The sequence below is a fragment of the Ceratotherium simum genome, chromosome 26 (genome assembly GCF_057802395.1).
Source record: "Ceratotherium simum simum isolate JZ-2026a chromosome 26, ASM5780239v1, whole genome shotgun sequence".
Lineage (NCBI taxonomy): Eukaryota > Metazoa > Chordata > Mammalia > Perissodactyla > Rhinocerotidae > Ceratotherium > Ceratotherium simum.
The window spans coordinates 43,671,383-43,683,434 of record NC_141925.1 but is presented as its reverse complement, the minus strand read 5'-3'; positions in this window follow the sequence as shown (position 1 = coordinate 43,683,434).

Sequence of the window (12,052 nt, the reverse complement as noted above, 5' to 3'; positions counted from 1 at the left end):
AGGCTCCCCCAACGTCCCATCAGTCGGGCACTCCAGAACCTGGGCTCTCCAGCTCTGGGGGCCCCTCTTGGTCTGGGACTGGGTTTCGCTTTCAGCCTCAGTCCCTACGGCCCGGCCTGGCCAGGGCTAGGCGCGGGTGGATGTGCACACAGGAGGCCCAACCGGAACTGAAACAGAAACCGGGGTCTTGGGCCGCCCGCTGCTGCCACCCCGTGGGGGAGAAGAGGGTAGCACATGGACCGGGAGCTGGTTTGGGGAGACCCCCCTGGGCCTTCAGTGCCAAGAGCCTGTCTCCACCCCCGGAACGTGGTGAGACCAGGTCTAAGGCCAACCCCACCTGACTCCCCAACCAGGGGAGTGCTTGTGCAGTCAGCGCCACCCCTTGTTCCAGGCCGGGCAATGCTACATTTAATTTCCAGGGTAGCTCTTGCCAGCTGGACATTAGCTTTCTCATACTGGTGAGAAGACTGGAGGCTCATGGAGGCTAAGTGGGTTTGAACCCAGACCCCAAAGCCTGTTGTCCTTCCACCACCCGTAAGTGCAGGGACATCAGTGGGTGTGTGCCAGCAACCTTCCTTGCTGGGCCCACCTGCCCGGTCCCTCCTCACACGACTGGGACGAGCCTGCGCTGGCTTCCACCCATCCATCCCCGGACTACATGTCTGCCCGGGACTTCCTGCCCAGGGATGGACAGACGCTCCGGCACGGCCAACGGCAACGGAGCACTTCTATGTTCCCAGCTTCCCTCCTGGCCTTAGCAATGGCAGGCACTGGACAAGTGACCTCTGACCATGGGCCAAGTCTCAAGATCCATCCACAGTGGGAGCTAGGAGCCCTCTGGGACCCTCTCTGAGCCTGTTTTCTGTCTATAAAAACGGAGTGCCTGTCAATCCAAAGACCCTTTTTGGACCTGAGTGGAAGGAAGATCCTGTCCCCTTTCTAGGCGATTCTCAAATTCCTCCAAGGTCTATTTTATCTATAAACCATTCAGTTGTGATGTAGAAAATAAGCTTTAAAATACTAGCCAGTTTTTATACAACTAGCCAGTTGTATAAATTCTAGTGCACTGTTTTTTTTACAATTCAATGGTTTTTGGTATATTACATAATTTTTTTAAAGTTGTGACAAAATATATGTAACATAAAATTTACAATTTTAACTTTTTTTTTTTTTTTTTTTTGGTGAGGAAGATTGGCCCTGAGCTAACATCTGTGGCCAATCTTCCTCTATTTTGTATGTGGGACACAGCCACAGTGTGGCTTGATGAGCGGTATGTAGGTCCACACCTGGGATCCGAACCTGCGAATCCTGGGCCGCCAAAGCAGAGTGCGCACACTTAGCCACTACGCCATTGGGCCGGCCCCTGTTCACTTTTTTAGTTTGTAACTTTTTTCATTTTGCTTACGTTTTGATAAAGTACTTCTTTAATCTAGTCAGTCTATTCTTAATTTCAAGAGTATAATACATATGAGAAAGACTTCTACCAATTCCAAGGAGCCTTGGTACTACTTACAGAATCACTGAGCTACTGAAAAACTACTCTGATCTCCTGCCCTCCCAATTCCTTTTAGAAAGATAAGCTTTTAGGGGCCGGCCCGGTGGCATAGTGGGTAAGTGTGCGTGCTCTGCTCCAGTGGCCTGGGGTTTGGATCCTGAGCATGCACTGATGCACTGCTTGTCAGGCCATGCTGTGGCGGCGTCCCGTATAAAGTAGAGGAAGATGGGCACAGATGTTAGCCCAGGGCCAGTCTTCCTCAGCAAAAAAGAGGAGGATTGGCATCGGATGTTAGCTCAGGGCTGATCTTCCTCACAAAGAAAAAAAAAAATTATCTCCAGTGCCCAAACTCAATACCAGAGAGCCTGCCACTGTGAAATCATGTGCTTTTATTTGTATATTTAATATTTTACTGTTAGAGGGTGGTTACAGATGGGGGAAGAGATTAGCAGTAGGTTATAATTAAATTCATATTCTTCATTATTTTGGTTCATTTTCATGAGAAAAAAATTGCAAAAGAAAGATTCTAAGATACTGGATGTGTTTATAAGCCTGCTGACCTCACACAAGTGAGAAAGTAACTCACACAGCTCAATGTTTGTTAAAGATCAGTCAAGAAAACACAAAAGAGAGAGCAAAGCTCCTCACCAGAAAAGGGCAAGTGTGGCCAGGCCCAGGCCAGCCTCCCCTTTACTGAGCACAGAGCCCAGCCCCAGCAACCTGCCACCCACGCAGACTCCCTTCAGGGGCTGCTGTAGGCTGTTCAACAGCCTACATACCGGGCAAACCAGCCTGGGGAGGGTAGGGCCGACCAGGCGACAGCCCTCTGTGACACGCACCACCCCGCCTGACTTCCCTCCAAGCGCACTGGGGAGAAGCCCCACTGGGTGAGCAGTAAATGGCAGCCTACTCCATTCTCCACTAGATCAGGAAGCCCCCTGGACGACACTGCGGTTGTTGTTCCAAAGAGTTAACTCTGTCCCTGTGGTAGTGACCATGCACGACCTCAAAAGCCATTTAGAATTTGAGAAGAGGACTGAGGGGAATCAACAAAAGTACATTTAAAGTTTGACTCAGGAAAAGAGCCAATTATTACGCTGTTTAAAAAAGCAGGCCCAAGAATCGCCAGAGGCCGCAGAATAGCGGAAGAAAAGGCTGTTTGTGCTGAGTCTCAAGCCGGAGCGGCTTTACAAATTGGCGTTAACGAGCCCTTCTTGTTCTGGACTAAACTTCTACCACATAATCTCCTTCATCCAGAAAACCAGGCTACTCCTCGGAAATCACGACTTGGAAGTTGACACTAGGTAACAATCCCAGCACCTCCTCCATCACGCAGATGTCCACCTCCTGACCTCTTCCCTCTTCCTGTCTCTGCTCACTCACTAAGACCTCCCTGAAGAAACAGGACATCTGAGTCATGATGAGAAACCCAAGCTTCTGGAAGTCTGCTGTGGAAACTCTTCCTCTCCTAGGACCCAGGGAAACAACTTGGCCCCCGACAAAATGGACTCTGAAGTAAGAACACTCTTAGAAACCTGAGCCCCTTATTAAAAGGGCCTCACTTGGCACTCCACTAAATTTTGTTTCTCTGAAGCCAGTTCAGGAATAACAGAGTGACGTCAGCATCATTGAGTTGTCCCCTCAGTCTCTCTCCTCTAAGTTACAGCTACATGGACATCCATTAACCAACAGAGGACTCCCTGCACAGCACAACAGGACGTCCGAGAGATCCACGCAGCTAAACATCTGAAGGTGGGGGGACCGGACACTTGGGAGGCAGTGGAACTAACTGAGTGCACCCTCCCCCTCCCCAGCAGCAGTGAGCCAGTTCGTGGATCCCCACACAGCAGCCACTTGCGACTGTAAGCGGCACGACAGCCTGGCCTGTGCCAATGCTTGCAGAGTTGCAGCCTGGCCTGTGGGAGCACCCACTGTGCTGCAGTGGCCCTGCCTGTGGAAATGCTCTACACCGAGTGGCAACTCAACCCCTGCGTGGGTGCCCCTGACCATTAGCACAGTGCAGGCAAGAAGACACCCTGCCTTCTCAGAAGGCGCCCCAGCGTGTGGAGCACAGCAGACCAAGGGATCCACGGAGTGGTGGCTCTGCCCCCGCGTAGGTGCCCCTCCTGCCTAGCGCGCAGCAGCTAAACAGGTCCCCTGAGGAGCACAGAGGCCTAACCTATGGTGCCGACCTGCCCGTCCAGCAGAGGCCCTGCCCATGTGGGCACAACCTGAACAGTGGCTGCGGCCAGCCCCTGCAAACGCAGAGTAGCCCTACCCCCACAACTTCCAGGAGATAGGCAGGATCAGAAAACACAGCTCCTGCCCCCGCCCCCCAGCCGTGGTAGGTGGAATCTGCCACCTGATACTACCACAAATGCTCCAGCAAAGGCGCAATTCATCAAACACCATGAAGAACTACAGTAACACTTCAGAGCAGAAGGAAAATGACAAGTCTGCAGAAATCAAGCTGAACTCATAGAAATTACAATCTAAATGACAGAGAATTCAAAACAGTTATCATAAAGAAACTCAATGAGTTAAAAGAAAACTCAGAAAGACAGTTCAATGAGCTCAGGAATAAAATTAATGAACAGAAGGAATTCTTCACCAAAGAGATTGAAACTCTAAAAAAAACCAAACAAAAACTCTGGATATGAAGAACACGAGATAAAAAATAATCTAGAATCCATAAAATATAGAGTTGATGTTATGGAGAGCAGAATCAGTGATTTAGAGGATAGGAATACTTCAGGTGGAGGAGGAGAGAGAACTAAGATTTTTAAAAAATGAAGAAATTCTTCAAGAAATATCCGACTCAATTAGGAAAAGCGACATAAGGAATATAGGTATTCCAGAGGGAGAAGAGAGGGAGAAAGAAGCAGAGAGCTTGTTCAAAGAAATAGCTAAGAACTTCGCAAACCTGGGTAAGGAAATGGAGTTGGAATTACAAGTACATGAAGCCAATAGAACTCCTAGTTACATCAATGCTAAAAGATCTTCTCCAAGGCATTTAACATTAAAGCTGGCAGAAGTCAATGACAAAGACAAAATATTAGGGGCAGCAAGGCAGAAGAAAATAACCTACAAAGGAACCCCTATCAGGCTTTCAGTGGATTTCTCAGTAGAAACCTTGTAGGCTAGGCGAGAATGGAATGAAATATTCAAAATACTGAAAGACTTAAAAAACTTCCAGCCAAGAATATTCTATCCAACAAAACTATCCTTCAGATATGATGGAGAAATAAAAGCTTTCCGAGATAAATGAAAGCTGAGGGAGTTCACCGCCACTAGGCCTGCCCTACAAGAAACGTTGAGAGGAGCCCTCCCATCTGAAACTAAAAAGCAAAGGTTCACAGGGTCCGGCCTAGTGGTGTAGTGGTTAAGTTCGTGCACTCTGCTTCGGCGGCCTGGGGTTTGCAGGTTTGGATCCCGGGCGTGGACCTAAACACCACTTGTCAAGCCAGGCTGTGGCAGGGGTCCCACATAAAGTGGAGGAAGATGGGCACGGATGTTAGCCCAGGGCCAGTCTTCCTCAGCAAAAAGAGGAGGATTGGCAACAGATGTTAGCTCAGGGCTAATCTTCCTCATTAAAAAAAAAAAAAAAAAGCAAAGGTTTACAAAACCTTGAGCAAGGAGATAAATAGAATCAGAAAATTGTAGCTCTATATCAGAATAGGTCAGTAAACAATTATAACATAAAAGACAAAGGGAAGGAAACCATCAAAAATAACCATAAACACTTCAATTTAGTCACAAGCTCACAACACAGAAAAGAACAATTTGTGACAACAATAACAAAGAAGAGGAGGAGGAAAAGGATGGAACCTGCTTAGGCTAATGGAAGTAAGAGGCTATCAGAAAACGGACTATCTCATCTATGAGATCTTTTATACAAACCTCATGGTAACCACTAAACAGAAAAATCAGAGCAGAGCCACAAATCATAAACAAAGAGAAAACTATCACAGAAAACCACCAAAATCAAATGGCAGACAGAAATACAAGGGAAAAGAAACAATGGAAATATAGAACAACCAGAAAACAAGAGAAAAAATGGCACTACTAAGCCCTCACATATCAATAATCACTCTAAATGTAAATAGATTGAATTCTCCTATCAAAAGACATAGAGTGGCTGGATGGATTAAAAAACAAGATCCAACAATATGCTGCCTCCAGGAAACATGTCTCAGCTCTAAAGGCAAACGTAAGCTCAGAATGAAGGGATGGAAGATGATACTCCAAGCTAAGGGCAAACAAAAGAAAGCAGGTGTTGCCATACTTATAACAGACAAAGCAGGCTTCAAGATAAAAAAGACAATGAAAGACAAACAGGGGCAGGAAATAATGGTAAAAGGTAATGTCCACCAAGAGGAAATAACACTTATGAATATATATGCAGCTAACATAGGGGCACAAAAGTATATAAAGCAACTATTAACAGACCTAAACAGAGAAATTAACAGCAACACAATAGTCAGGGACCTCAACACCCCACTTACATCAATGAATAGATCATCCAGACAGAAAGTTGACAAGCAGTGGCCTTAAATGAAATACTGACCAGATGGATTTAATAGGTATATATAGAACATTCCATCCAAAAACAGCAGATTACACAGTCTTCCCAAGTGCACATGGAACACTCTCAAAGACAAACCATATGTTGGGGAACAAGGCAAGCCTCAATAAATTTAAGAAGATTGAAATCATTATCAAGCATCTTTTCCGACTACAATGCTACAAAACTGGAAGTCAACTACAAGAAAAATGCTGGGAAAGTCACAAATACGTGGAGACTAAATAACATGCTGCTGAACCACCACTGGATCAATGAAGAAATCAAAAAAATACCTGGAGACAAATGAAAATGAAAACACAACATACCAACTCATATGGGACGCAGCAAAAGCAGTGCTAAGAGGGAAATTCATAGCAATAGAGGCCCACCTCAACAAGAAAAATCTCAAATAAGTAATCTTTTTTTTTTTTTTTTTGAGAGGAAGATCAGCCCTGAGCTAACATCCATGCCAATCCTCCTCTTTTTGCTGAGGAATACCGGCTCTGAGCTAACATCTATTGCCAATCCTCCTCCTTTTTTTCCCTAAAGCCCCAGTAGATAGTTGTATGTCATAGTTGCACATCCTTCTAGTTGCTGTATGTGGGACGCGGCCTCAACATGTCCGGACAAGCGGTGCGTCAGTGCTCGTCCGGGATCCAAACCCGGGCCACCAGCAGCGGAGCGCGCGCACTCAACCGCTAAGCCACGGGGCTGGCCCCCTCAAACTACACCTAACATGGGCCGGCCCCATGGCTTAGCGGTTGAGTGCGCGCGCTCCGCTGCTGGTGGCCCGGGTTTGGATCCCGGACGAGCACTGACGCACCGCTTGTCCGGACATGTTGAGGCCGTGTCCCACATACAGCAACTAGAAGGATGTGCAACTATGACATACAACTATCTACTGGGGCTTTGGGGGAAAAAAAATGAATAAATAAAATTAAAAAAAAAAAAAAACTACACCTAACAGAACTAGAAAAAGAAGAACAAACAAAGCCCAAAGTCAGCAGAAGGAGAGGAAAAAAAAAAAAAAAAATCAGAGCAGAAATAAATGAATAGAGACTAAAAAAACAACAGAAAGGACCAACGAAGGTAAGAGCTGGTTCTTTGAGAAGATAAACAAAATTGACAAACTCTTAGCCAGACTCATGAAGAAAGAGAGAGAGAAGGCTCAAATAAATAAAATGAGGAATGAAAGAGGAGAAATTACAACGGATATCACAGAAATAGAAAGGATTAGAAGAGAATACTATGAAAAACCATATGCCAAAAAATTGGACAACCTAGAGGAAATAGATAAATTCTTAGACTCATTCAACCTCCAAAACTGAATCAAGAAGAAACAGAGAATCTCAATAGACCAATCACAAGTAAGGAGATGGAAACAGTAATCAAAAACCTCCCTCACAAGAAAAGTCCAGGACCAGATGGCTTCTCTGGAGAATTCTACCAAACATTCAAAGAAGATTTAATACCTATCCTTCTCAAACTATTCCAAGAAACTGAAGAAGATGGAACACTTCCTAACTCATTCTATGAGGCCAATATTACCGATACCAAAACCAGACAAGGACAACACAAAGGAGGAAAATTACAGGCCAATATGGCTGATGAACATAGATACAAAAATCCTCAATGAAATATTGGCAAACCAAATACAGCAATACATTAAAAGGATCACATACAATGATCAAATGGGATTTATACCAGGGACACAGTGATGGTTCAACATCTGCAAACCAATCAATGTGATACACGACATTAACAAAACGAGGAATGAAAATCACATGATCATCTCAATAGACGCAGAAAAAGCATTTGACAAGATCCAACATCCATTTACAATAAAAATTCTCAACAAAATGGGTATAGAAGCAAAGTATCTTAGCATAATAGAGGTCATATATGACAAACCCACAGGCAACATCATACTCAATGGGGAAAAACAGAAAGCCATCCCTCTGAGAAGAGGAACAAGACAAGGGTGCTCACTCTCACCCCTCCTATTCAACATAGTATTGGAAGTTTTGGCCAGAGATATTAGGCAAGAAAAAGAAATAAAAGGAATCCAAATTGGAAAGGAAGAAGTGAAACTCTCGCTGTTTGTGGACATGATCCTATATATAGAAAACTCTAAAGAATCCACCAGAAAACCATTAGAAATAATCAACAACTACAGCAAAGTGGCAGAGTACAAAATCAACTTAGAAAAATCAGTTGCATTTCTATACTTTAATAACTAGCAGGAAGAGAAGTCAAGAATATAATCCCATTTGCAATTGCAAAAAACATAAAGTATCTAGGAATAAATTTAATGAAGGAGGTGAAAGACCTACACACTGAAAACTGTAAGACATTATTGAAAGAAGTTGAACACGACAAAGAAATGGAAAGATGGGTCCGGCTTAGTGGTTAAGTTCGCATGCTCCGCTTTGGCGGCCTGGGAATCACAGGTTAGGATCCCGGGTGTGGAACTACACACCGCTCATCAAGCCATGCTGTGGTGGTGTCCCATATACAAAATAGAGGAAGATGGGCACAGATGTCAGCTTGTGGTCAATCTTCCTCACACACACACAAAGAAGGAAAGATATTCCATGCTCATGGGTTGGAGGAATAAACATAATTAAAATGCCCATATTACCGAAAAATATGTTCAATGTAATCCCAATCAGAATCCCAATGACATTCTTCATGGAAATGGAACAAAAAATCCTAAAATTTATAATGGAACAAAAGACCCTAAACAGCCAAAGCAATCCTGAGAACAAAGCTGGAGGCATCACAATCCCTGACTTCAAAATACACTACAAAGTTATAGTAGTCAAAACAGCATGGTATTGGCACCAAAACAGACACACAGATCAATGGAAAAGACTTGAAAGCCCAGAAATAAAACCACACATCTATGGACAGCCAAGAACATACAATAGAGAAAGGAGTCTCTTCAATAAACAGTGTTGGGAAAACTGGACAGCCACATGCAAAAGAATGAAAGTAGACCATTATCTTTCATCATACACCATACAAAATTAACTCAAAATGGATTAAAGACTTGAATGTGAGACCTGAAACCATAACACTCCTAGAAGAAAAGAGAGACAGTACACTCTTTGACAATGGTTGCAGCAGCATCTTTTCAAATAGATGTCTACTCAGGCAACGGAAACAAAAGAAAAAATAAACACATGGGACTATGTCAGACTAAAAAGCTTCTGCAAGGCAAAGGAAACCATGAACAAAATGAAAAGACAACCCACCAACTGGGAGAAAATATTTACAAATCATATATTCAATGAGAGGTTAATCTCCAAAATATATAAAGAACTCATACAACTCAACAACAAAAAGACAACCCCAATCAAAAAACGGACAGAGAATATGAAGAGACATTTTTCCAAAGAAGATACACAGATGGCCAATAGGCACATGAAAAGATGTTCAACATCACTAATTATTAGGGAAAGGCAAATCAAAACTACAATGAGCTATCACCCCACGCCCGTCAGAATGGCTATAATTAACAAGACGAGAAATAATAAGTGTTGGAGAGGGTGTGGAGAAAAGGGAACCCTCAAACACTTGCCGGTGGGAGTGCAAACTGGTGCTGCCACTATGTAAAACAGTATTGAGAGTTCTCAAAAAACTAAAAATAGAAATAATACCATATGATCCAGGTATCCCACTACTGGGTATTTATCCAAAGAACACGAAATCAACAATACAAAGAGATTTACGCACCCCCATGTTCACTGCAGTATTAGTCACTATAGCCAAGAAGTGGAAGCAACCCAAGTGTCCCTCGACTGACGACTGGATGAAGAAGATGTGGAAGAAGATGTGGTGTATATACAACAGACTACTACTCAGCCATAAAAAAGAAAATCGTCCCATTTGCAACAGCATGCATGGACCTTGAGGGTATTATGTTAAGTGAAATAAGCCAGACAGAGAAAGACAAACACCATTATGATTTCACTCATATGTGGAAGATAAACAAAAACATGGATAAGGGAACAGATTAGTGGTTACCAGAGGGGAAGGGGGTGGGGGGAGTAGCCGAAAGGGGTAAAGGGCACATATGTATGGTGATGGATAAAAATTAGTCTATTGGTGGTGAGCACAATGCAGTCTACATAGAAACTGATATAAAATAATGTACAAGTAGAATTACACAATGTTACAAACCAATACACGACCTCAAAAAAAAAGAACAGCGGGGCCGGCTCTGTGGCTTAGCGGTTAAGTGCGCGCGCTCTGATGCTGGCGGCCCGGGTTCGGATCCCGGGTGCGCCCCGAGGCACCACTTCTCCGTCCAGCGCGAGGCCGAGTCCCACGTACAGCAACTAGAAGGATGTGAACCTATGACATACAACTATCTGCTGGGGCTTTGGGGGGAAAAAAATGAATAAATAAAATCTTTAAAAAAAAAAAAAAAAAAATAAAAAAAAAAAAAAAAAAAAGAACAGCAAGAGAGAAACAGGCATCAACTATCTGTCTAAACCTATCTCTGGAACATTCACATTGTTGGTGCACACTTTTTGAAAATGACCCTATTTATTTAGGTGTTAATTGGGGAAAGACATACCCTCCTCTCTTAATTCAGTTACTTTACTTACTTAGGATGAGAGGCAGCTACTAAAATACTTTCTGTAATATTTACTACTACAGTATTTACTACTACAGAACAATTACATGCCAAGGGACTAGGGGCTTGTGAGAACCCATCCTTACCAAGTTACAGTGACACCAGGGGGAGGCTGGAAGGGAGCTACACAGGAGTTTCAGTTCACCCTGAAGAAACCTTTGCATTACTGGGAGACCTGGATGCCCCTTTCAAGGGTCTGAACATCCCACAGGCCCTTCAAAGATGGAACCCCAAGGACCTTGGGAAAGAAGCCTCGGAGTTGGATTTCAAGTCTCTGGCCACCAGTCTCCAGGAAATCCCTCCAGAAGGCCAAGTCTCAGCTCCTCAACTTAGGGCAGAGGGTTTTCAGTCTTGGGTACTGTCGCCCTTAAAGAAAACACCAGTGGGGGCCGGCCCCGTGGCTTGGTGGTTAGGTGAGCGCGCTCCACTGCTGGCGACCCGGGTTCGGATCCCGGGCTCGCACCGACGCGCTGCTTCTCCGGCCATGCTGACGCCGCGTCCCACATACAGCAACTAGAAGGATGTGCAGCTATGACATACAACTATCTACTGGGGCTTTGGGGAGAAAAAATAAATAAAATCTTTAAAAAAAAAAAAAAAAAAAGAAAACACCAGTGGGCATCCCACACTCTTGCTGGGGAGCAGTCGAAGGAGACAGTCATTCCTGCACTCGCTGGAACAGCACCACCCCCCCCACTTCTTTCTCCAGGTTAAGCTGCAGTCAAGGCCTTTACCTCAAGGTAATTCTGCACAGTGCCAGGTCCTCTACCACCACCCTCTCTGCCAGCCAGACCTCTCCCAACATAGCTCAAAGCTCAGCACCCTGCCCACAGGGGCACAGACCCAGCCAACGACACAGCAGCACCTCCAGAAACACATGATCTGCTTACCGTGAAGTAGCACCCATCACTGTCAGGAAGAGCACCTAGAATTTCTTCTAAAAACAAGCAGCTATTAAAAGCAGGCACACATTGTACAAATATTTGAGTTCTTCCATCTTACGGAAAAAAAGTCCATTTACCCAACCAAGAGCTACGGCCACACCGCATCTAAGGTTTCTGTTAGGAAAATTATTTTTAGAAAATAAGGGGGAAAAATACAGGAAAAAAGTTGGCATCCTATTTCTAATCTTTACTAGCTTTTAGAATAATTTCAGGGCCGGCCCGGTGGTGCAAGCGGTTAAGTGTGCGTGCTCCGCTGCGGCAGCCCGGGGTTCGCCAGTTCGGATCCTGGGCGCGCACCAATGAACTGCTTGGCAAACCATGCTATGGTGGCGTCCCATATAAAGTGGAGGAAGATGGGCACAGATGTTAGCCCAGGGCCAGTCTTCCTCAGCAAAAAGAGGAGG